We start from the raw sequence: 24,730 nt of genomic DNA, 5'->3' as shown, positions 1-24,730 counted from the left end.
TGGGCTGGAGGAAGCACAAGCTGGAACCAAGATTGCTGGGAGAAATATCAGTAACCTCAGATATGCAGATGACACCACTCTTATGGCACAAAGTGAAGAAGAACAAAAGACCCTCTTGATGAAAATGAAAAAGGAGAGTGAAAAAGTTGCCTTAAAGCACAACATTCAGAAAACTAAGATCATGGCATCCGGTCCCATCAGTCACTTCAGTTCAGTTCAGTCGCTCAGTCATGTCCGACTCTTTGCAACCCCATGAATCGCAGCACGTCAGGCCTCCCTGTTCATCACCATCTCCCGGAGTTCACTCAGACTCATGTCCATTGAGTCAGTGATGCCATCCAGCCATCTCATCCTCTGTCATCCCCTTCTCCTCCTTCCCCTAATCCCTCCCAGCATCAGAGTCTTTTCCAATGAGTCAACTCTGTGCATGAGGTGGCCAAAGTACTGGAGTTTCAGCTTTAGCATCATTCCTTCCAAGGAAATCCCAGGGTTGATCTCCTTTAGAATGGACTGGTTGGATCTCTTTGCAGTCCAAGGGACTCTCAAGAGTCTTCTCCAACACCACAGTTCAAAAGCATCAATTCTTCGGCACTCAGCTTTCTTCACAGTCCAACTCTCACATCCATACATGACCACAGGAAAAACCATAGCCTTGACTAGACGGATCTTTGTTGGCAAAGTAATGTCTCTGCTTTTGAATATGGTATCTAAGTTGGTCATAACTTTTCTTCCAAGGAGTAAGCATCTTTTAATTTCATGGCTGCAGTCACCATCTGCAGTGATTTTAGAGCCCCCCAAAATAAAGTCTGACACTGTTTCCACTGTTTCCCCATCTATTTCCCATGAAGTGATGGGACCAGATGCCATGATATTTGTTTTCTGAATTTTGAGCTTAAAGCCAACTTTTTCACTCTCCTCTTTCACTTTCATCAAGAGGCTTTTTAGTTCCTCTTCACTTTCTGCCATAAGGGTGGTGTCATCTGCATATCTGAGGTTGTTGATATTTCTTCCGGCAATCTTGATTCCAGCTCATGTTTCTTCCAGTCCAGCGTTTCTCATGATGTACTCTGCATAGAAGTTAAATAAGCAGGGTGACAATATACAGCCTTGACGTACTTCTTTTCCTATTTGGAACCAATCTGTTGTTCCATGTCCAGTGCTAACTGTTGCTTCCTGGCCTGCATACAGATTTCTCAAGAGGCAGGTCAGGTGGTCTGGTATTCCCATCTCTCTCAGTTTATTGTGATCCACACACTTCATGGCAAATAGATGGGGAAACAGTGGAAACAGACACAGACTTTATTTTTGGGGGCTTCAAAATCCCTGCAGATGGTGATTGCAGCCATGAAATTAAAAGACACTCCTTGGAAGGAAAGTTATGACCAACCTAGACAGCGTATTAAAAAGCAGAGACATTACTTTGCCAACAAAGGTCCATCTAGTCAAGGCTATGGTTTTTCCTGTGGTCATGTATGGATGTGAGAGTTGGACTGTGAAGAAAGCTGAGCACCGAAGAACTGATGCTTTTGAGCTGTGGTGTTGGAGAAGACTCTTGAGAGACCCTTGGACTGCAAGGAGATCCAACCAGTCCATCCTAAAGGAGATCAGCCCTGGGTGTTGATTGGAAGGACTGATGCTGAAGCTTAAACTCCAATACTTTGGCCACCTCATGCAGAGAGCTGACTCATTACAAAAGAACCTGATGCTGGGAGAGATTGGGGGCAGGAGGAGAAGGGGACGACAGAGGATGTGATGGTTGGATGGCATCACCGACCCGATCGACATGGGTTTGGGTGAACTCTGGGAGTTGGTGATGGACAGGGAGGCCTGGTGTGCTGCGGTTCACGGGTCGCAAAGAGTCGGACATGGCTGAGCAGTCGACTGAACTGAACTGAACTGAGGGCCTGTTTCCTAGACAGTAGCTTTTTGGCTGGGACCTTGCCTGTCAGACGGGCAAGGGACCTTTCTGCGACTTCTTTTGTCAGGTACTAATTCTAGTAAAGAGGGTTCTGTTCTCATGACCTAATGAAATCACCTCCCAAAGGTCCTACCTCCTAATGCCATCATGTTGGGGGTGAAGATTTCAACATATAAATTTTGAGGAGGCATAAACATTTTGTCCCTTGCAATCAGAAATATTCATTTATGCAAACCTGCATCACATAACTCAGATAAAATACACTGTACCTTACTCTAACTATGACCTTCACCATATGGACTCTGAGCTAAACTGTAATCCAAACTTTGGTCATGATGCTCTAACATCAGCCTACAGCACACGGGAGCCACCCAGGGACTTGCGGTTGAACTCCTCAGCTCTCATTCAGTGTCCTAGCCCAGCTCCTCTCAAACTACACACAGCTCTGCTAAAGTTCTTGTCAAAATGCAGATTCTGACTTAGGTCTGCAATAAGACCCAGGATTCGGGATTCTGCCTTTGACCCACGTATCCAAGTGAGGCTTATGCTACTGGTTACAGAATACTTTGAGTAGAGAGGTTTGAGAAACTCTGGATTCAGCCGAGGGGGAAATGACCCCATTTCTTGATGAGAAAACAGTAGCTCTTTAAGAAAGCTGTTGGATTTGGTCAAACTCTATTTTTGTCATGATATAAATAATCTACTATAAATAATTGATCAGTTTGCTTAATTTGTAAACTAGGTCTAAAGATCAACTGTTTTTCAAGCAACAAAAAATGCCCACTGTTCAAAGTCATTCTGATCTATTCGTGGTAGGGAGAGGAAACAAGAGGTCTGTGCATGGAAAAAAGGTTCAGGACACTGAATGCTGGTTCTCTCTCTGAAAAGTCTGAACCTCCAGGTTTGTGCCAAAGAACATAATCATTACACAGATTCAATACCCCATGAGCTGGCTTGGCAAGTTTTACAAGTCTACAGGTAAAATTTCATAGGTAAGGCTAATCCTATCATTTGAATCTGACAGTGGATGGATAAAATATTCACTTTTCTCTCTTTGAGGCTCTTTCTGCTATGTATGTACCTTTCTCATAGAACCAATACTATAAAATACTGTTTACCGGCTTACATTTTTTACTTTTGTATTGATGCTGATCTCTTTGAAAGTATATCAAAGTATATCAAAGATATAAGAGATATATCTTATCCAGATGTGTAACCAGAAAACCCCTCAGCATAGTTGGGTGCTGATTAGTAACTAGAATACTTACAAGAGTAGATATTGTTGTCTAAATGCTTTTCCTGTGGTTGATCTTATACAAAATGTTTGATACACATGTTTCATCTAATCCTCAGAACTACCTCAAAGTAATTATCATTCTTGTTACACGGGGGTTGGGGGTGAGGGTGGGGAACAAATCCTTACATTACTTGCTTTACCAATTTCTCTGTAGTGTTTAAATAGAGCTGGTCATGCCTTGGCTCCTGAAATGCTCTCTTTCCCCTAGGTTCTAATTTCTGGTCCTTTCCCTTCTTCAGTTACTTTGTTTTTTGCTCACTATGCTTTCACTTTCTCCTGTTGTTGCTGCTAAGTCGCTTCAGTCGTGTCCGACTCTGTGCGACCCCATAGACGGCAGCCCACCAAGCTCCCCCATCCCTGGGATTCTCCAGGCAAGAACACTGGAGTGGGTTGCCATTTCCTTCTCCAATGCATGAACGTGAAAAGTGAAAGTGAAGTTGCTCAGTCGTGTCTGACTCTTTAGCGACCCCAGAGACTGCAGCCCACCAGGCTCCTCCATCCATGAGATTTCTCCTACTACCTCCTAAATACAGACTCCCGGCAAGGTTTGAGTGTTATCCTTTGATTCCTGTCTCTAGCTACATTTTATCCCGTTCAAATCTCATGCCTTCTCAAGAATGTATTTACTCCTATTTCCACCAGGGAAAATCCTCCAAAATCACATTCTTCATCTCTGTCTTGGTCTTGGACTTCAGTCCTTTCATGTCCAACTGTCTCTCTGTGTCTCTGTTTGACTGTTTCATGTACCGTCAAGCATCGGGAAAACGCTCATTCCCCTTTCCCCCAAAGCCAGTTCCCTCTAATTCTGTGATCTAGTTTGGGAAATGGCACCATTAATTTTCCATTCACTTAGGTATGAATTCTCTCTTTCAAAGTCCAATCAGCCACCCTGTCAGTGGATTCTTCCTATAAAATATTGTCATCTTTTTTGCACTCCAATGCTACCACCTTAGTACAAGTCTTTAAAATATCACATCAGTAGTATCTAAAATTAGCTTCCCTTCCATTCCTTCTCTATTCTCATCTATCCTTGCACATATCCTTAAAGATGTTCCTATGAATCTACTTCTGAGTTCAAAATACCTTTATGATTTCACAATGCCGAGAAAGTAATCCTTGACATTCAAAATTCTCCAACAGCCTAAATTGCTTTATGGTGTTCAACTTTTAAACTCAAACCTCTTCAGGAATTTCCAAAGCTTGCTGTATTAAAGCTTTCTTCCTAACTACTACTATAAAACCATTGTATTCCAGCCATATACATCATTCTTTGATCACTCCCAACACTTTGTGATTTCTTTCTTGTAATTCTATCCATAAATATTCAGAGTGTGTGTGTGTGTGCCCACTCGTGCCTGACTCTTTTGTGACCCCATGGACTGTAGCCCACCAAATTGCTCTGTTGTGGAATTCTCCATGCAAGAATACTGGAGTGGGTTGCCATTTCCTTCTCCAGGAGTCTTCCTGACCCAGGGATCAAACCCATGTATCTCCTGCACTGGCAGCCAGATTCTTCATCACTGTACCACCTGGGAAGCCCATAAATATTCGGTTCTAAGCACAAATATCACTATTTCCTCTTACTTATCTAAATTTTACCCATTCTTCAAAACCTAGCCCATGCAATGCTAACCTTGTAAATATCTTCCGGGTCACCTCCAGGCATTGTCCCTCATGAATTTTTGAGACATTATTTCCTTTTTTTGGAAGTTCACATCTAAATCACCTGTGTAGCTTTTGTAAATATAAACAAATGGGCCCCATGTCAGAAGTGATAACTAGAATTTCTGTAGACAACTTTTAAAAGCCTCGTAGATCATTGAACTAGACACTCATGATTAAGAAACACTTTCGAAAAACATATATGATGCTTGCTTCCTTGCCGGGGGCCAGCGTGAGGAACTCCGCCCATGGCGAAGGTCATGAGGAAGGAGGCTTGGCATACGCAAAGGTGTGATCAAGCCTCAGGAAACCCCCTGTTCCCGAGCATCTACCCCAAAACCAGAGTCTGTTTTATGCTTTCCTCCATAACCGTTTTTCTTGGAGAAGGAGTAAACGTGCAGCTCCAAGGCAATAAAATTCTTGGGCGTGACAAGAGTGTTTCAGCTTACGGACTCCTCTGAAGGTTATCTAGCCCACCTGTATAGGTTCGTCCGGCCACGTGATTGTTTACAGACTCCCAATCTGAGAGGCACGAGATGTTTTAGACTTACTAAAGGCAAATTCTTTTGGGGAGTTGGAAATTATTAGCATAGTGGGTTGGTTAGGAATTATATTGGTGAAGGGTTTTTCATTTGTTGTGCCAATAATTGCTGCTAATTCCCTACCCTGGGTGGGACAAGGGTGTTTCAGGTCAAACCTCTCTGCTGACAGACTAGCTTGTGTGACAGGATTATCCATACTCCTGCCACTATGCACATGATTGTTTACTACCTCTCACCCATAAACAGCACAGAGAGTTTTGGAGTATTTTGAGAGTCTTAATTAGCATAGGGCTTTTTCTTCTTGTTGAGTCAATGATCGCCGCCAGGCCTCCATATCCTTAGGCACCTGGGAATATATTAATCGATGTATTTGGAATATAGAAAAGGAAATATAGTAGTTTTTAAGGTTAGCAATGCTAGACTTTTTGAGTTAATGGATTTTCTCTTTTATAATAGATCACTGTACTTTGTTATAAATCTCTGTATCCTTGCTATGTGAAAATGTAACTTTATCACTATCTTAAGACTAAATAGATCTTAAGGGGAGCATTGGTGAAAGGATTTTCATTTGTTGGGCTGATGTTTGCTGCTAAATCTCCATGTTCCCTGCCCTTATAATGAATATAACTAGCATATAGGAGAAATAAGCATTAACCTTTAAGCATATAGGAGAAATAAGTATTAACCTTTAAGATTAATCATGTTAACCTTGGGTTAAATAAATTCCTTTCTTGATTGTAACTCACTACACCCTCACCCTATAGGAATGTAACTTTACTTGGAGGGTGGTGCCTGGTTTAAGAAAAAACACCCTTGGAAAAAATAAGCTTTTTGGTTATCAGAAAGAAAGGATCATAAAATGTCAGCAGGTCTCACTCATGGCCAGAAGATGATGTACTATCCCTAAGACCTTTTTATGTAAAGCACCTGATTTTGATAAAGGTCAGGACTGCTGAACCCCACGTGACTCTGTATTCATCCCTATATGTAACAAAAGGTATATAAGCAAACCCCAAAATAAAGAAATCGGATCAGTTTCTGGAAAGACTGATTCCCCCATGTCGCTTCTTTCTTGCTCCCGTTTCTCTGGCTGAATTCCCATCTGGATTCAGCCTCCTTTTCTCCACCACACTATCTCCTACTACACTATCTGTTTCTAATCTCTCTCTATATCTGTAATTAAATATGTATTTTTCCAAAGATGCCGACGCCGTCCGCCCACCTTCGAATCACCCTGGATCCACTGGGGCTGGACCCCGGCACTTCCTCAGTAGCTTAGAATTCCTTGAGGTCAGGAATTATGGCTATATTTGATATTTCTTAAAAACCTATAAGAGTGTCTGAAATACAGAAGAAAAATATTTGTTGATTTGGTTCACTTTTATGAATATGGTGTTCTTTGTGATACTGAGGAAAACATCACATAGAAAGACACAAATCCTGTTACTACTTTAAGATGGTCTCCAAAGAAAGGACATATAATAAGGGACACGGTCAATATAAGTACAATTAATTTGTAGTTAATTATTTTGGGTGGTTTTGGATTTTAACACCAGAAGGAATCTTATGGCCAGAAGTATCATAGGTAAATGAGAATATTATCTTATTACCCACAAAATTAATTTTCAAAAGTTCACCAGGGTTAAAAACAAGTCGCTAACACGAAAAGCCAACATTAACAGTAGAAATTAAAATCTTTGACCGGAATAATAAGATATCAAGAATTTCGTTTTCTTTCGCTACCTGAACCAAGAAAGTGTAATATCCCCAGGAAATTATGTCTCCCTCGTGCTGCAGTTCTTCAGTTACGATATCTGAATTCACATTTTAAAATGATAATAATGCAGTCTAAGAATTCTAGACATCCTTGTTGATGTTATTTTTTGACTCTGCAGTTGCTAGTGGATAGGTTGACTAAAGTGACTCTGATCATCCCAGTTCTTGGATTTACCTAATAGGTGTCTTCCTGCATAAATCCCTCAATCACAATTGGTTTTAGTCATATTCCACTCAGAGAAAGATGCATCAGTAAGTGAAGGGAAAATTATTGCTTTTAACATATTTTACGTAAAAAACTGAGATTTGAATATGGGTCTTGTTCTCTGCTGCTGCTGCTACTGCTGCTGCTGCTGCTGCTGCTAAGTCGCTTCAGTCGTGTCCGACTCTGTGCAACCCCATAGACGGCAGCCCACCAGGCTCCCCCGTCCCTGGGATTCTCCAGGCAAGAACACTGCAGTGGGTTGCCATTTCCTTCTCCAATGCATGAAAGTGAAAAGTGAAAGTGAAGTTGCTCATTCGTGTCCGACTCTTCGCGACCCCATGGACTGCGGCCCACCGGGCTCCTCCGTCCATGGGATTTTCCAGGCAAGAGTGCTGGAGCGGGGTGCCACTGCCTTCTCCATGTTCTCTGCTATTGGTTAGTTTTGAGCCTCCTCTCTATTACTATTTGTTATTGACAACAGGAGACATAATCTTTTAAATATATACTTTCAATGCTTCAAATTTGATATATTTCCTAATGGGTTTCCCCAGTGGCTCCACGGTAAAGAATCCACCTGCAGTTCTTTAGTTCCCTGCTTCTTATAAGTGGTTGGTTAGGAATATCCAATGTAGACATTTTGGGTATGTCTGTAAACAGTTCACACTATGGACTATCAGCGCTCTGTTTACCACTGGAAAGAGAGTTATTAGCATCTTTAAATATAATCAGATTAGAGAACCAATTCCAGAAACCTCCCAACCAATTCAGAAAACTTATCCTTAACAATTTGTTCCTCTAGAATCAACCTTGGTAGCAAGACCTGTATTAGTCAGGGTTCTGTAGGCAAATTATATACAGATACACACACACTCCTATGTTTATTATAAGAAACTGGCTCATGTGATCATGGAGGCTGAGAGGAGTCCTACGACCTGTCATCTGACAGCTGGTGACCCAGGAAAACCAGTATCATAATTGAGTCCAAGTTCAAAGGTCGGAGAACCAGAAAAGGTTCTTCCTCTGACATTTTATCTATTCCAGATGGACTGGATGCTCACACCCACACTGGACAAGCTACTTTAAGATTACAATGACCCAAATATTAATCTCACCAGGAAACACCATACAGACACACCTAGAAACAATGTTTAATCTGGGCACTCCGTGGCCAGTCAAGTTGACACCTGAAAGTAATCATAGTTAGGTTCGTTTTTAATCTCTCACTGTCTCAGTTTCCTCATTTATAAAGTGGGTATAATATCTGAGAGGGTTGCTATGAGGATTATAATTGTAAATATATATAATGTGCTTCAAACTAGGATAATGCGATTAAGCTCTCAATAAATACTAGCTATTGGTATTACTTTTTCTAAAATGCTCTTCTGCACCATGCCTGCCTAAAGAACTCCTATTCACCCTTCATCACCCAATTCAAGTGTTAATTTCTCTTTTAAGATTTTGGTGAATATCTCAGTTCTCTTCTGCAGCTGTATTACCTTCTATGTTACTAGATTCCTTGAAGATACACCTATCAGTATACATCAACAGTTCATTAGAGTTATTTTATTTTTTTTTTCTTCCCTCTGACCCAATCTCTGAGCCTTTTGAGGATGGGCTAGTAGAAGCTCTCAATCAGTGGCTATGGATTGCATTATTCATGTGTCACTGTGGTCAGTCTCCTGTAATCCTCAGGGACGACACTGTTGCAAGGCCTGGGGGTCCTTTGTCACTCACTCCTAATGGTTTAGCGTGGAGTGAGGAAGGCGCTGTGGAGTTCAGACTGTCATCTTCCAACAGGGAAGAGCCAGTCTGGTTTTAACACACCCATTTCACTCTTGTGGAACCAACTGATACGTACCAATACCTTCCTGGGCAACTGCTGCTTTGAAAAGGAACAGCTTTATCCAATACCAGCCTGAGAGAGCAGTTAGGAAAGAGTCATGTGAATAGATGCTAGGGATTCCGGTAATGAAATCCCACCAGTTTGTTATGAAAATCGAATACAATCTGCTTGCCATGGGTATTTAATGAAACGTTTCACTGGGTACAGGGGAAGCAATTAGGCTGCTGAAAACTGCGTTTGCATTCCCTATAATTCAATACTGACTGGTGTTAGCAGCGGAAGATGTGACAGGACTGATAATTAATTTCACATGCAATCAGAGTCACACAAGGGGAGGGGAACACAAGGAGAGAGAAGCTGAGGGAAGATCTGTGTGTATTCAGAGACAGATCAAGTGTTGCTTCCAAAGGCCTGATAATGACTTCTGCAGAGCCAGCCTCTGGGAAGGAGAACAATCCAGCCAAAATCCAATACTGAGAATGAGCTTCTATGCCTCACATGGGGCGGCGGGGAGGGGGTAGTCATGAAGGCCAACCATTACTCTTTCTTCTCTGGTGTCCTCTCTTCTTTAAGCTAAAGACTAATTGCACCTTGCTTACATTTATAAATAAGTAAACAGTGAGCTATGTGAAGGCCAATAGCATTCCTTGACAATTCTGCTCCCTTTGTGCTTCGCCTTGAAGGAAATTTTTATTTCAAATACTTCCTGTGTATGTGAGTGAGTGTGTGTGTGTGTGTGTGTGTGTGTGTGTGTGTGGTGTGTTCTGTCTCAATAGAACCATCACAGAGGTAAACTGCCTTGAAGCATCTCTTATATGTCTGCTCAGTTCTGTATCAGATTTCAACTCTCGCATTTTTGGAGGATTTGCTGCCTTTCAAAGTTGTTAAAAACAGCAGCAGATATCTTTGATGTACTCAGATAAGTGGGCACAAATTGCCATCAGAAAACAGAGCATGGGCCTTTTGATATTTATATGTTTATATCTATCAGTGTATCTATCTATCAGAGAGAAAGCCTTAAAATGCCAACATTCGGGGGGGAAAAGGTATTTTAATGAAGTCTAGATAAACTATACTGTGGTGTAACAGAAGCACCACCAGCTATGGGCTCCCCAGTAGATTTCAGCTCTGGTTTAATATGTTTGAAAGCTGGTAAGGAGAGACTGACATAGAATTATGTCTGATCCATCTCTGTATGCTCTACACCCAGTTCTTGGTAGACAAAGGTGATCAACACATATTGATTGAAAAAAGCAAGTATGTGTGAGTTAGTGAACTAGTCATGGTCAGCCAGTTGGTGAGTTTCTTTTAGGACCTGGTAGAATTTCAGACCCTATGAGGTCTTACATTTATTTATTACAGAAACCTAATTGCTTTACAATACTGTGTTAGTTTCTGCTGTGCAGCAAAGTGCATCAGCTATCTGTAAACATATCTCCCCTCCATCTCAGGCCTCCCTCCCGTCCCCAGCCCCTCCAGGCCAGCACAGCGCAGCAAGCGGAGCTCCCTGCGCCCTGCAGCCGCTTCCCGCCAGCGGTTTATTTCATGGTACCATGCATATGTCAGCACTGCCCTCAGTCATCCCAGCCTCCCCCTGCTCCTCGGGTCCACACGTCTGTTGACTGCGTCTGCGTCTTTAACCTTCAGATAGGTTTTAAAGGATCTGTGGGCAATGTCTATTCAAGTGGTACAACGCGTGTCAATTACTTGTAAAAAGAAAACCCAAGACTAAGGCCAATGTGTTATTCCTTTGCTACTTGGAGCTGGAAATGATTTTGCTAAACAAGCACAGTCGTTAAGCAGCTGGCGATGTACTTTCTGAAGCCTGGAACATCCACAGCCATGAGAGGCAGCCTGGAGGTAAGATCTTTCCTGCTGGAAGCAGGAAAACTGATTAGAAACCAACAAACTAACACATGCTGTAATTTGGAATTGTGCTCAATATAAATCACAGTGATACAAAATTAGTGGCATAAATACTACAAAGATTTACTCTCTGACATTTAAAAGTCCGGCGTCAGGTAGTTTAAAGCTGATATAGAATTTTCTACAAAGTCACGTAAGACTCAGACATTTCTCTTTATCTGCTACCTTTGCGTTCCACCCCTAAAGTTACCTTATGATCCAATATGAATGCTGATATTACACTCACCACAGCCATGCGTGCTAAGTCATTTCAGTCATGTCCGACTCTTTGTGACCCTGTGACCTGTAGTTTGCCAGGCTCCTCTGTCCATGGGATTTCCCAGGCAAGAATACTGGAGTGGATTGCCATTTCCTTCTCCAGAGGATCTTCCCGACCCAGGGATCGAACTCATGTCTCTCATATCTGCATTGGCAGGTGGGTTCTTTACCACTGGTGTCACCTGGGAGGCCCATTATACCCAGGCAGCAAGAAAGGCAAGGGATGCCCTACCCACGTCAGATCCCTACAGTGACATCTGTAGACATGTCACTCATCAAACCTTAAGTCCCATGCCTGTTTAATTGCTAGGAAGGTTGGGAAATGTTTTCTTATTTGATTTGTGTTAAAGCTGGGTGCATTGTCATTGTATATTGAAAATCTGTTAATAAGAAAATGAGAAACAGGGTTTGGAGTGGGAATTGACAGTTTCTTTCACATGGTTACATAAAGCCTGCCCCAATTTTCCCATCGCTTTGCGCTATAAACCAGGAGTGCAAAAGGAAAACAAAAAAGGATCCAGAATCTTCAGATGTCTCAGTCTTTATAATTTACAAGGCACTGGCATTAGCACTGATTCATTTGAGCTTCTGGAGACCCTTGTGGATTTATGCAGTCTTAAATAGCAGTGTCAAAGTTCAGCGCCTGTCTCCTTATTACCAAAGCATATATATATTTTTTTCAAGCTCAGTATGTTAACAAGACTGAAAATTCCCTAAGCACATCGATAATTAATGTCAGAGAAATGATAATACTATTCATTCACCACTTAGTATATTCCATGTATTATACTATGTTCCATGTATATTTTATTTTGATCTTCACTTATTTCCCATTTTGCAAATGAAGTAAGTGTAACCTTCCTAATGTCATACAGCTATTCCTGGAGCTAGGATTCCATTCAGGTGATATGACTGCACATTCTAAATTTTAAGCCACTGAGCAATCATGCCTCCTGAAAGATAAGGAATTTTCTCAGTGTGGACTGGTGCTAAGTTGCAGTCCAGTCCTCCTCAACTTCCAATACTCTTGAATCCCCACACATAGTTTGATCAGAATTGTGTGTGTGTGTGTAGTTGCTCAGTCATGTCTGACTCTTTACGACCCCATGGATTGTAGCCTGCCAGGCTCTTTAGTCCACGTGGTTTTCCACTCAAGAATGCTAGAGAGGGTTGTCATTTCCTACTTCAGGGGATCTTCCTGACCCAGGGATCCAATGCCCGTCTCCTGTATTGGCAGGCAAATTCTTTACCACTGTGCCAGTTTTATGGTTTTAAATAAGTGCTTATTTCAGTTAGTTTTCCATAGTTTTAGATCATAAACAATTTGTATTTTGCCTTTCTCACTTCACATGCACCACATGCATTTTCTATAATATTTTATTTACTCTTTGTATAGAGCCTGTCCATGTGTTTGGATTGGTCATCTTCCTATGCTTTTTAAAAGAAATAAAACTATATTGTTATTACTAATTGAAACCTGCATCCAAAAGTTGATCTTCTAAAAGTTGAGCCTTTCCATTGTAAAGTGGCCTGGTCTTTCTCCAGGTACCAATCCAATAAACCAACAGCTGACTGAGCCCCTTGTAGAAAATTCCATAGTCTAGCCAGGGTTGCCTCATATCCCATTGACAAACAGCTGTCTTCAAAGGGAAAGTGTTAGTTGCTCAGTCGAGTCGGACTCTTTGCAACCCCATGGACGGTAGCCCGCCAGGCTCCTCTGTCTATGGAATTCTCCAGGCAAGAATACTGGAGAGGTTTGCATTCCCTTCTCCAGGGGAGCTTCCTGACCCAGGGATTGAACCCTGGTATTCTGCATTGCAGGCAGATTCTTTACCAACTGAGCCACTCGGGAAGCCAAAGGGAAAAGTTACCCCATTTTCAGGCATCGGCAGCTTTCAGTCCAGAACTCACAGAATAAAGAAGGACTGAGCATTGCACTCATCATACAAGCTTTGAGAAATGAGTAACCAACTCCATTAATATGTTAGTACAAAGATGACCACTTCCTGCCCTCTTTTTCAGGAGGGTACATGGCAAGAGCTATCATGCCTAGTAAGGAAGGACATACGTCTTTTGGGAAAGATGACATCTACTTGCTTTAGAAGTGGTTAACACTGCTAGGTCAACGAATGCAAATATTTGAAAGCATCCATAGACACAAAATAATGTGCAGTGTAGCAGGAATACCCAGAGCATCAGAAATGCTTCTTAATTTTATATTTAGATGAAGTAACATAAGTTTAGTGCTCAGTGCTGTGACTAGTACAGGGCTTCTCCAGTGGCTCAGATGGTGAAAGAATCTGCTTGCAACACAGGTAACTTGGGTTCAGTCCCCAGGTTGGGAAGATCCCCTGAAGAAGCGAATGGCTACCCACTCCAGTGTTCTTGCCTGGAGAATTCCATGGACAGAGGAGCCTGGCAGGCTACAGTCCATGGGGTTGCAAAGAGTCAGACACAACTGAATGACTAACACTTCAGTGCACAGTAGGGGATGAATAAAGATTTCCTCTCCCATCTTCATTTTCTCATCCTGTTTGTACCTAATATCAAGAGTGTATGTGTGTCATCCCAATCTCCTAAATCTTCCACCATCCCTCACCCCCTACTTTCTAAACCCTTGGTATCCATACATTTGTTCTCCATGTCCGTGTCTCTACTTCTGCTTTGAAATAAGATCATCTACATCATTTTCATAGAAAGTTTTATTTCCAAGTTGCTCCGTATAGTAAGATCCATGAAGTTATATAGCATGTTTGGATTACGCATTTTCGTAATGTTAGCAAAGTAGCTGGCATATAGTATATGTTCAATCAATATTCGATGACCTTATGAATCAATGAAATCAACGGAATCTACACTGTGAAGGAAAAAAAAGAAAAACAATCCTATACTATTTACACTATGCAGTAATAATACAGGGGTCAATAAGGGATGCCCTTATAAAGGACGGAGGTTCGTGACATTGTACAGGAGACAGGAATCAAGACCATCCCCATGGAAAAGAAATGCAAAAAAGCAAAATGGATGTCTGGGGAGCCTTTACAAATAGCTGTGAAAATAAGAAAAGCGAAAAGCAAAGGAGAAAAGGAAACCTATAAGCATCTGAATGCAAGTTCCAGAGAATAGCAAGAAGAGATAAGAAGGCCTTCCTCAACGATCAATGCAAAGAAACAGAGGAAAATAACAGAATGGGAAAGACAGAGATCTCTTCAAGAAACTTAGAGATGCCAAGGGAACATTTCATGCAAAGATGGGCTCAATAAACAACAGAAATGGTATGGATCTAACAGAAGCAGAAGATATTAAAGAGGTGGCAAGAATATACAGAAGAACTGTACAAAAAAGATCTTCATGACCAAGAGAATCATGATGGTATGATCACTCACCTAGAGCCAGACATCCTGGAATGTGAAGTCAATTGGGCCTTAGAAAGCATCACTACAAACAAAGCTAGTGGAAGTGATGGAATTCCAGTGGAGCTATTGCAAATCATGAAAGATGATGCTGTGAAAGTGCTGCACTCAATATGCCAGCACATTTGGAAAACTCAGCAGTGGCCACAGGACTAGAAAAGGGCAGTTTTCATTCCAATCCCGAAGAAAGGCAATGCCAAAGAATGCTCAAACTACCGCACAATTGCACTCATCTCACACGCTAGTAAAGGAACGCACAAAATTCTCCAAGCCAGGCTTCAGCAACACGTGAACTGTGAACTTCCAGATGTTCAAGCTGGTTTTAGAAAAGGCAGAGGAACCAGAGATCAAATTGCCAACATCCGCTGGATCATGGAAAAAGCAAGAGAGTTCCAGAAAAACATCTATTTCTGCTTTATTGACTATGCCAAAGCCTTTGACTGTGTGGATCACAATAAACTGTGGAAAATTCTGAAAGAGATGGGAATACCAGACCACCTGACCTGCCTCTTGAGAAACCTCTATGCAGGTCAGGAAGCAACAGTTAGAACTGGACATGGAACAACAGACTGGTTCCAAATAGGAAAAGGAGTACGTCAAGGCTGTATATTGTCACCCTGCTTATTTAACTTCTGTGTAGAGTACATCATGAGAAATGCTGGGCTGGAAGAAGTGCAAGCTGGAATCAAGATTGCTGGGGGAAATATCAATAACCTCAGATATGCAGATGACACCACCCTTATGGCAGAAAGTGAAGAGGAACTAAAAAGCCTCTTGATGAAAATGAAAGAGGAGAGTGAAAAAGTTGACTTAAAGCTCAACATTCAGAAAACAAAGATCATGGCATCCGGTCCCATCACTTCATGGGATATAGATGGGGAAACAGTGGAAACAGTGTCAGACTTTATTTTTTGGGGGCTCCAAAATCACTGCAGATGGTGACTGCAGCCATGAAATTAAAAGACGCTTACTCCTTGGAAAAAAAGTTATGACCAACCTAGATAGCATATTGAAAAGTAGAGACATTACTTTGCCAACAAAGGTCTGTCTAGTTAAGGCTATGGTTTTTCCAGTGGTCATGTATGGGTGTGAGAGTTGGACCGTGAAGAAAGCTGAGCGCCGAAGAATTGATGCTTTTGAACTGTGGTGTTGGAGAAGACTCTTGAGAGTCCCTTGGACTGCAAAGAGATCCAACCAGTCCATCCTAAAGGAAATCAGTTCTGAATATTCATTGGAAGGACTGATGCTGAAGCTGAAACTCCAATACTTTGGCCACCTGATATGAAGAACTGACTGACTGCAAAAGACCTGATGCTGGGAAAGATTGAAGGCAGGAGGAGAAGCGGACAACAGAGGATGAGATGGTTGGATGGCATCACCGACTCAATGGACATGAGTCTGAGTAAGCTCTGGGAGTTGGTGATGGACAGGGAAGCCTGGTGTGCTGCAGTCCATGGGGTCACAAAGAGTTGGACACGACTGAGTGAGTGAACTGAACTGATGGCAGAATATCTCTTCTTGCTTCACAACGTATTATAAATATTACCCTTTCTCTCAGAGATCAAAGTGCATCTCTGAATAGACAGTAATCAATCTACCGACTGATTTCTTCCCAAAACTTCTATCTGACAGCCTCTCTCTATGGCCTTAGAAGCCTGCCCTGAATCTGGGTTTTCTCTGAAGTCTACACTCTGGTCTTTTGACTGTGGCAAGCAGACCTCAGTCTCTTTTGATGGAATGAGTCCCTTCCAGTCGCTCACTCTTTTGGATCCAATATCTTATGATGGACACCCTTCCACACAAACTCACCACTCTGAATCATAGTGAAGGAGACCTAGGGATTGAATTATATGACTAAACAGGTATATGAGAAGGCCTGGGGACTAGAACCTAGGTCTTCCAATTTGCAGTTCAATTTTCTTTTCATTGCAATGTATTACCTCTCTTTCAGGAACTGAGTCAATAAAAACTACGTCTGTAGAGGAGGGGAGGATCACTGGGAGCTGGATTATATAGAAGAACATGTTCAAACATAAAGGTCCTAGAATTGGGTCTTGACATAGCAGGTCCAAATTGGATGTGGCAGATGAATAAACACCTTTTATCAACATGCCCCCTGGCATTCTTATGAAGAGTATATTTAAAAAGCACATGAAGGAAAAAATCAACCAATATAAGGAGGAGAGTTCCAGTTTACACATATTTGGAGTTGTGTCCCATTCCTATTTGGCACTTTTATTCATTAACATATTGCCTCATGACAGAGGAAACTAGAGGTGCCCTAGGCTGGCTGGACACCAGTACTGCCAGGCAACATAGAAGCTGACCTCAGTTCAGTTCAGTTGAGTTCAGTTGCTCAGTCGTGTCCGACTCTTTGCGACCCCATGAATCGCAGCACGCCAGGCCTCCCTGTCCATCACCAACTCCCGGAGTTCACTCAGACTCACGTCCTTCGAGTCGGTGATGCCATCCAGCCATCTCATCCTCGGTCGTCCCCTTCTCCTCCTGCCCCCAATCCCTCCCAGCATCATAGTCTTTTCCAGTGAGTCAACTCTTCGCATGAAGTGGCCAAAGTACTGGAGTTTCAGCTTTGGCATCATTCCTTCCAAAGAACACCCAGGGCTGATCTCCTTTAGAATGGACTGGTTGGATCTCCTTGCAGTCCAAGAGACTCTCAAGAGTCTTCTCCAACACCACCTAGCACCAGCAGAAATCCAAGGGTGTCAGAGTTCAACCCTATCCACAGATCTCCAGCTGGAGGCATCCTTCTCACCCCCACTACAAGAAGGGGACACAACGTAGCTGCTCTAGAAAGCTCTAATAGAAGCCTGTGCTTCAGTTTCCTTTTTGTTTGAAGTTAAAACATACAACAGGGATCAATGTCTTCCAACGCTGGTGAAATCAGATCACTATCTCTAATACCCTTGCTGGTTTCTGTAACTTGTCCAACCTTTTTCTATTCTTCACCACTCATATCACTAATTCAAATCTAATCCTAAAATTTCACAGTATTATGTAAACATGAGGAAAGAAAAAACAGATTGCAATTTTACCCAGAGATAACCAACCTCTCTCAGAAAGATCCCCTGGAGAAAGGAATGAGAACCTACTCCAGTATTCTGCCTGGAGAATTCCATGGACAGAGGAGCCTGGGGGGCTACAGTGCCTGGGCTCACAAAGAGTCTGACATGACTGAGCCACTAACACTTTCAATTTCAACCAAACTCTCAGTGGCTTCTACATTATTTCTTCCAGAATAACTATATTGATTGTGCAAAATTTTGAATTCTGCTATCTCCAAAGCCTGTATTATATCTGTAGGCATTTTATAGCACATGTCAAGACAATGTACAAGCACTGGGTTACAAAAAAGAAGAAAACATTATGGGGAGGGAGGTGGGAGGGGGGTTCATGTTTGGGAACACATGTAAGAATTAAAGATTTTAAAATTTAAAAAGGAACAAAAAAAAAAAAGAAGAAGAAAACAAAAAATCCAGATATGTTTATCAACGAAACCAGATATCAACAGCTTTAAAATATAATCAAAGTGATCCCATGATGGGAGAAATATTTACAAGTTCTTAGAGCCTGGTCTACCATGAAAAAAAAAAAATGTGGATTAACATCTAAATATGTGGTTCAAACTGCTATTTTTCCTGTGGTCTTGCAAATGTTCATTCCCTCTGCCTGACTTACCTAAATTCTATTTTTTTCACCAGAAAATATGTGTTCCTGGGAAAAAATTAAGCTACAGACAAATCTTGAGTTTCTCTCCTTTTCCACTATGGAGGATGGTGGTGTCTTAAATTACACTTTGCCAGTTGGTAGAATATTCCATCTGGATCTACATGATTTCTCCTAACTCTCTGGAATTGAAATTCCACACACTCCTAAATATTTAGCTTTTTTCCAAGTGTTAGAGGAGTGCTTTGTAGGCCAGGAGGAATGCTATCTTTGCTAAAATCCAAGTGTTTTTATTTTTTTGAAAAAAAAAAGAAAAAGTTACTCTCAGTTGACTAGTATAATAAACTTTTTATATTAGTGGTTAGAAAAATAAAATTACATACAAAAAATATACATAAATTCCTTTATTAATTCTGTCCTCTCCATCATCTACATGGTTAAATGCATTTGACTGCTAAGTCCAAAAATGGATACACATTTTATTGTAACAGCACAAACACACATAAACACACACATAAGTGCAAATAACCATGTGCATACATCACACCCAGAAACACGTCCACGCATACCTTGCACGCGGGCTTCCCTCATGGCTCAGTGAGTAAAGAATCTGCCTGCTATGCAGGAGACCTGGGTTCGATTCCTGGGTCAGGAAGATCCCCTGGAGAGGGAAATAGCAACCCAGTCCAGTACTCTTGCCTGGAGAATCCCATGGATAGAGGAACCGGGCAGGCTACAGTCCATAGGGTCATGAGAGTCAGACATGACTTAGCAACTAGAGAGAGAGATACCTTACACAAGTGTTGTGAACAATATTTACCCCTTTGTCAAAGCAAATTCAACACACTAGATTACATACAGTAGCATGCCATCATATGGGTCTGTAAAATAACCACTTCTGTTAAAACCCTCTTCCTCCTTGTTTTCTCCTAATAACACTTCCTAAAATGTGTCCAAATTGACAATTTCCTCTGTGCCAAAGGGTACCTAAAACACTGACACATATGTGTTAGATTGTAACTATTTGCTTTTTATATTTATTTTCCCCATTCTACTGAGTTACTTGAAAACCATGGACTCTGGATTAAACATGTTGGCATTCCTCATAATCAGAATATCATATGGCACAAAGTAGACGTTTAATAAATCCCTGTTAACAATTCATTCATTGAAAATTATAGCAGTAAAATCAGTGAAAATTTAAAAGTCCATGAGACGATTATTCTACTCCGTAAAAATAAAATTCATGCAGAGAATTATTAGAGAAAAACATAAAAATGACCCTATGAGATGGTCCATCCTAATTGAAATGAGCGAGCTGACTGCCACAGCTTCTGTATTTGCATATTCAGGCAATGCCAGCAGCTGCTGGTGATCACATACTAACAGAAATAACTGGTGTTGAAATCATCAGAAATGTTTGCATGGGCACAGTAAATTTAGAATATCACCTGTAGACCCTGAACATCACAGCCACTTCTAACTAGTCTTTACTCTCAAACTTTTCCCTACTGGTTTTTAAGAAAGAATACATGTGTCCATGTATTATTTATTTATTTAGTTTTTGGTCTCCATAGTAACTGAGGGTCTACTGGGGAAGAAGGGAAAAGGCTGAAGAGGTGGAACGGCTGCATGTTTCACCATGAAGATTTATCCGGAGGTAACAAACAAGGCCATTTGTTAATTTCCCTCCTGAGTGGGTTCTGGAGGCTTTCCAATGCTCAAACAAAGAAAGCCTCATTAGCTAATTCCAGAGCAGACAACTGCTCCTGAGCTGCTAAGCTGCAGCCTTGAGTTCAGGCCCCTCTACTATGAAAATCGTGGTGACCCTCTATCATTCTGGTCCAACTAACCAACAAGAACTCAACAGTGAGCATCCTCCCATATACCATTTAATCCATTATTTTGTGTAAATACTCACTTGTCTCCTGTTCCTTCTTCTGGACAATGGAGGACAGTAGCCTGGGTACACGCAAGGTGTGGAACAAATGATGCTGCCCATCCAAGCATGTGATGTCTTGGCAGCACACACAAGGACTACAGGACCCAGTAAAGCCACATGAGCCCTAGGCAGGATCCTATCCAGACCCTAGGACTCCTCCCAGCATGTGTGCTAAGTCACTCAGTGGTGTCCATCTTTTTGCAACCCTATGGATCACAGCCTGCCAGGCTCCTCTGTCCATGGAATTCTCCAGGCAAGAGCGCTGGAGTGGGTTGCCATTCCCTCCTTCAGGGAATCTTCCTCACCCAGGGATCAAACCCGCATCTCTTATGTTTCCTGCATTGGGAGGTGGGTTCTTTACCACTAGCGCCCCCTGGGAAGCCCTTCCTTCTCCTAGACCACTTAATAACATGCAGGGTGTATGTTATTAAGAAAATGATAATCTTATCAATGTTTCTGGATGAAATGATAATTATGATTATTTGAAACAGTATGCTAAGCGTTCATCCTGCCAGAGGCCCAGGTACAGCCTTAAAGACAGAGACCCCAGAGGTCTATCAAGGCTGGTCGCAGGTGACACAGAGAACATTGATTGAAAGGCCCCCTGACTTTGGGCCATTCTTACCCACATTTCTCTGAAGCTAATGATACTTCAGGGGAGAGGCTGAATCCTCATCACACCATAACAGAAGACTGGCTGTGTAGCTTCACACTGACTAGAGATCAAACCATGTTTTTAAAGGATGAAACGAGAAAAAGCCTCAGCTCTGAGATACAAAAAGCAATAGCGGTGCTGTCCCCTCCCACTCCCCCTGGCAGACACAGTGTCCTGACAGTCTTATATGAAGCAGAGTTACCATTCTGTTTTCAAGAAAGTAAGGTTGGGAAACTTGTGAATAACAGATTAGAGAAGAGGCGGCTCAGAGGCAAAAATGCTCAGCTCAGAAACTACTACAGAGTGAAGCAAGCCAGAAAGAGAAAAGCAAATACCGCGCATTAATGCGTATGTGTAGGATCTAGAAAAATGGTACAGATGGACGTGCTCCCAGGGCAGGGATGGAGGTGCAGACACAGAGCAGAGCCATGTGGACGCAGAGGGTGAAGAGGCGAGTGAGGTGAGCTGGGGGAATTAGGGTTGGCCGATGTACACGACCACATGTCGGAGAGTTAGCGGGAATCTGTGGTATGGCATAGGGGGCTCAGCGTGGTGCCCTGTGACGACCTAGCGGGGTGGTTGGTGCAGGTGGGAGGAAGGTGCAAGGGGGAGGGGATACGCGTGTACATAGAGCTGTCCAGGCTGTTGTCGTGCAGAAACTATCACAACACTGTAAAGCGATTATATTCCAATTTAAAAAAAGGTTTCACATGGTGAAAAAAAAAAAAGAAAAAATAAGAAAATGTCCTTGTAAGACATGGAAGGGTTGAAAGAGGACTGAATTTTGGCTACATTTCAGATGTTGACTAAGTAGGGCTGGACTACTAGTTAGTTTGAAGGTAAGAGATGAGTCAGAGTTGATCTTGAACCCCCAGTCTCTGTCCAGGGGAGGTAAGCAGCATATGGAATGAAGAATAGTGAGCAGACTTGAGCCACAATAAAATGCCAAAGGCAATTCCAGCAGAGATACCTGGCAGGTAGTTGAAAATACAGTTACAAGTTAGATTCGGGGATCATTCATAATAGTTGATGGAAAATGCATGAGAGCATCTATGGAAAAGCATATTTTAAAGGAAGTTACAGAAAATGGGCTTATCTCTAGTTTTCAAATGTATTCTAGTCTTAGAGGAATAATAGGCTTCATCTTTTCTGAAATGTGTGTTTAAGCAAAACTGGTGCTCTCTTTGGTAATAATAAACCTTTAGTTTATTAAATTCCCATCTCACAGAGAAGGGAAACAAGTAACTACAAAACACGAGGATGCTCTGGTCTCACAAGCCCAGCACATTCATTCCGCTAGTGGAGGCAGTGTTGGGAGGGAGGCTGGAGCAGGCAGAAAGAACAGGAGAGGAGATCCAAGAAAGGCTATTATGAGAAAGCACTGCACACCACTGCAAAATTTGGGATTTAGAAGAGTTGAGAGAGCATTTTTTAAATTAATTTCTTTATTTTAATTGAGTCCCCCATCCCAAACCCCCCTCCCACCAAAGACAGAATAACCACTGTCAGCTACCTCAGGAGCTGCTCTCTCTTGGAACTATAAAATGGTTTTACTGCCTGCCCAATCTTGTTATGAGACAGCTCATTATGACACAATTTCATATATGCAACACATAATAACTGCACGGTTGCTATGAAATTATTAGCCTGTAACTGGGCTATTAATCCTGTTCACACAATGCCATGATTATGAAGAAAGCATTGTATGCTTTCTTCTTTAAATGCAGAGGCAGTGCTCCTGCGGTAGGTAAGTAATATCTTGCCCCTAGATTTGTTTTATTTAACCCAATAAGTGTTTTAAATAAAAGAAAATGTAAACATAAGGGATGGATTCAAAGACTAAGCACAAAAGTCTGGACTTCTGGCTTGTCTTGACAAAGAAGAAAGCGTCATAGGAATAATCCAGCATTCCTGTTCAATAATGATGAGCAGAAGCTGAGTAGTAGCTATCTCCTTGGTACGGGGTCCTCCTATATGCCACAGTCCCCACCGCTCCCTGCTGTCTCTCTGATAGGGAGGCCAAGAGTTAGAGCCAATCTTGCCTAACTATTGTTTTCCTGATCTCAGTCCTAAATGGATAATTTCTTTTACATGGCCCCCTACAGACATATGGGCCTTCCCTGGTTGTTCAGCCAGCAAAGAACCCACCTGCAATGCAGGAGACCTGGGTTCAATCCCCGGGTTGGGAAGATCCCCTGAAGAAGGGAACAGCTACCCTCCTCAGTATTCTGGCCTGGAGAATTCTATGCACTTTATGATGGGATTCCCTGGTAGCTCAGCTGGTAAAGAATCTGCCTGCAATGCAGGAGACCCCAGCTTGATTCCTGAGTCAGGAAGATCCACTGGAAAAGGGATAGGCTACACACTCCAGTATTCTGGCCTGGAGAATTCCATGGACTATATAATGGGATCGCAAAGCATTGGACATGACTAGGCAACTTTCACTCACAGGCATACGAGTTTTGTAGCCTCTGTTTTAATGAAGTGAATAGAAAGTGACTACTAAGATGACTTTAGAATGATGATGAGTTATCTAGACCTGTTCCTAGCTGTGAACTCCGGGCACTGGCTGTATCACCTGCTCTAGCAAGCAGTATATAATCTGGTAAAGGAGGGGTCAGAATGAAGCTTATAGAAACGAGGGCTTGATCAGGATAGAGACTGGAGGAGTGTCACACCTTGGGAATGAAGAGGGAGAGGGTTAAAAGCATGGCAACTCAGTCTATTTACCTTAAATGGGGAAGAGTATGCAGGATCTATTTTTTGGGAGAGGATCAGACTGCAGAATAAAAAGCATAGGCATCGGACAGCTCAAGAATCCTTAGACAGAAGTTCAAGAAACGGCAACAAAGAACGGAATCCAATCCCTCCCAGAGAGGGTTGATAAGTTCAAGGAGGAATATGGACCTTAATCCCATTTGCTGCAGTTGAGAAGAGCTCCCTTATGTCAATGCCCTTCAGAGAGGACAGGTATCTGAGAAACCCTGTATAACCCAGAGACTCAGGTGGACAGCCTGACCACGCCACAGGGATATTCACAGGGACTCTCTCTCTCATGTTTCTAAAGCATTTAGTGTTTTCATCCCTTAAGAAAAAAGTAGGAGTGGTGATTCCTCTCAAATGCCAAGAGGGGAATGTGTACAGCAAAGCCTGTACACCAACCTTAAGTCCTTCTAGGCCCCTTAGTAATAAACATGCTCTAATTAATACTGTCATCTTATCACTATATGCATTCATGGACACAGGTACCCACATGCACCTGCGGCAGAATGAAGCATGATATGAAAAAGTTACTCTCTTTAAATCTGAGATTACAGGCTATTTTAGGAAATCAGAAATTTATGGGTTTTCATTCTTTCCTTTATCCCTTCCTTTCCTCCAGCTCCTGTTCTTCCTTCCTTTCTCTCTACCTGCATTTTCTCACTTTTGCTCACAACAAGACACTCCAGTTCCAGAATTCGCCACTTCTCCAAGGATTCCTAGTTCCATTTATTGTAGAATGCCATTAGACACATTATGCTGGATGAAGCACAAGCTGGAATCAAGACTGTCAGGAGAAATATAAATAACCTCAGATATGCAGATGACATCATCCTTATTACAGAAACT

At 42.1% G+C, this 24,730-nt stretch overlaps 1 protein-coding gene across 1 annotated transcript in view; it reads right to left on the bottom strand.

Annotated features, from left to right (window-relative positions):
- Positions 1-24,730, bottom strand: part of NRXN3 (neurexin 3) — a 1,753,959-nt gene that overhangs the window by 255,218 nt on the left and 1,474,011 nt on the right. The window lies entirely within an intron of this gene.

The sequence above is a fragment of the Budorcas taxicolor genome, chromosome 10 (genome assembly GCF_023091745.1).
Source record: "Budorcas taxicolor isolate Tak-1 chromosome 10, Takin1.1, whole genome shotgun sequence".
NCBI classification, from domain to species: Eukaryota; Metazoa; Chordata; class Mammalia; order Artiodactyla; family Bovidae; genus Budorcas; species Budorcas taxicolor.
Note: the sequence above shows the minus strand (reverse complement) of the source record. Positions and strands in the feature narration are given on the sequence as shown.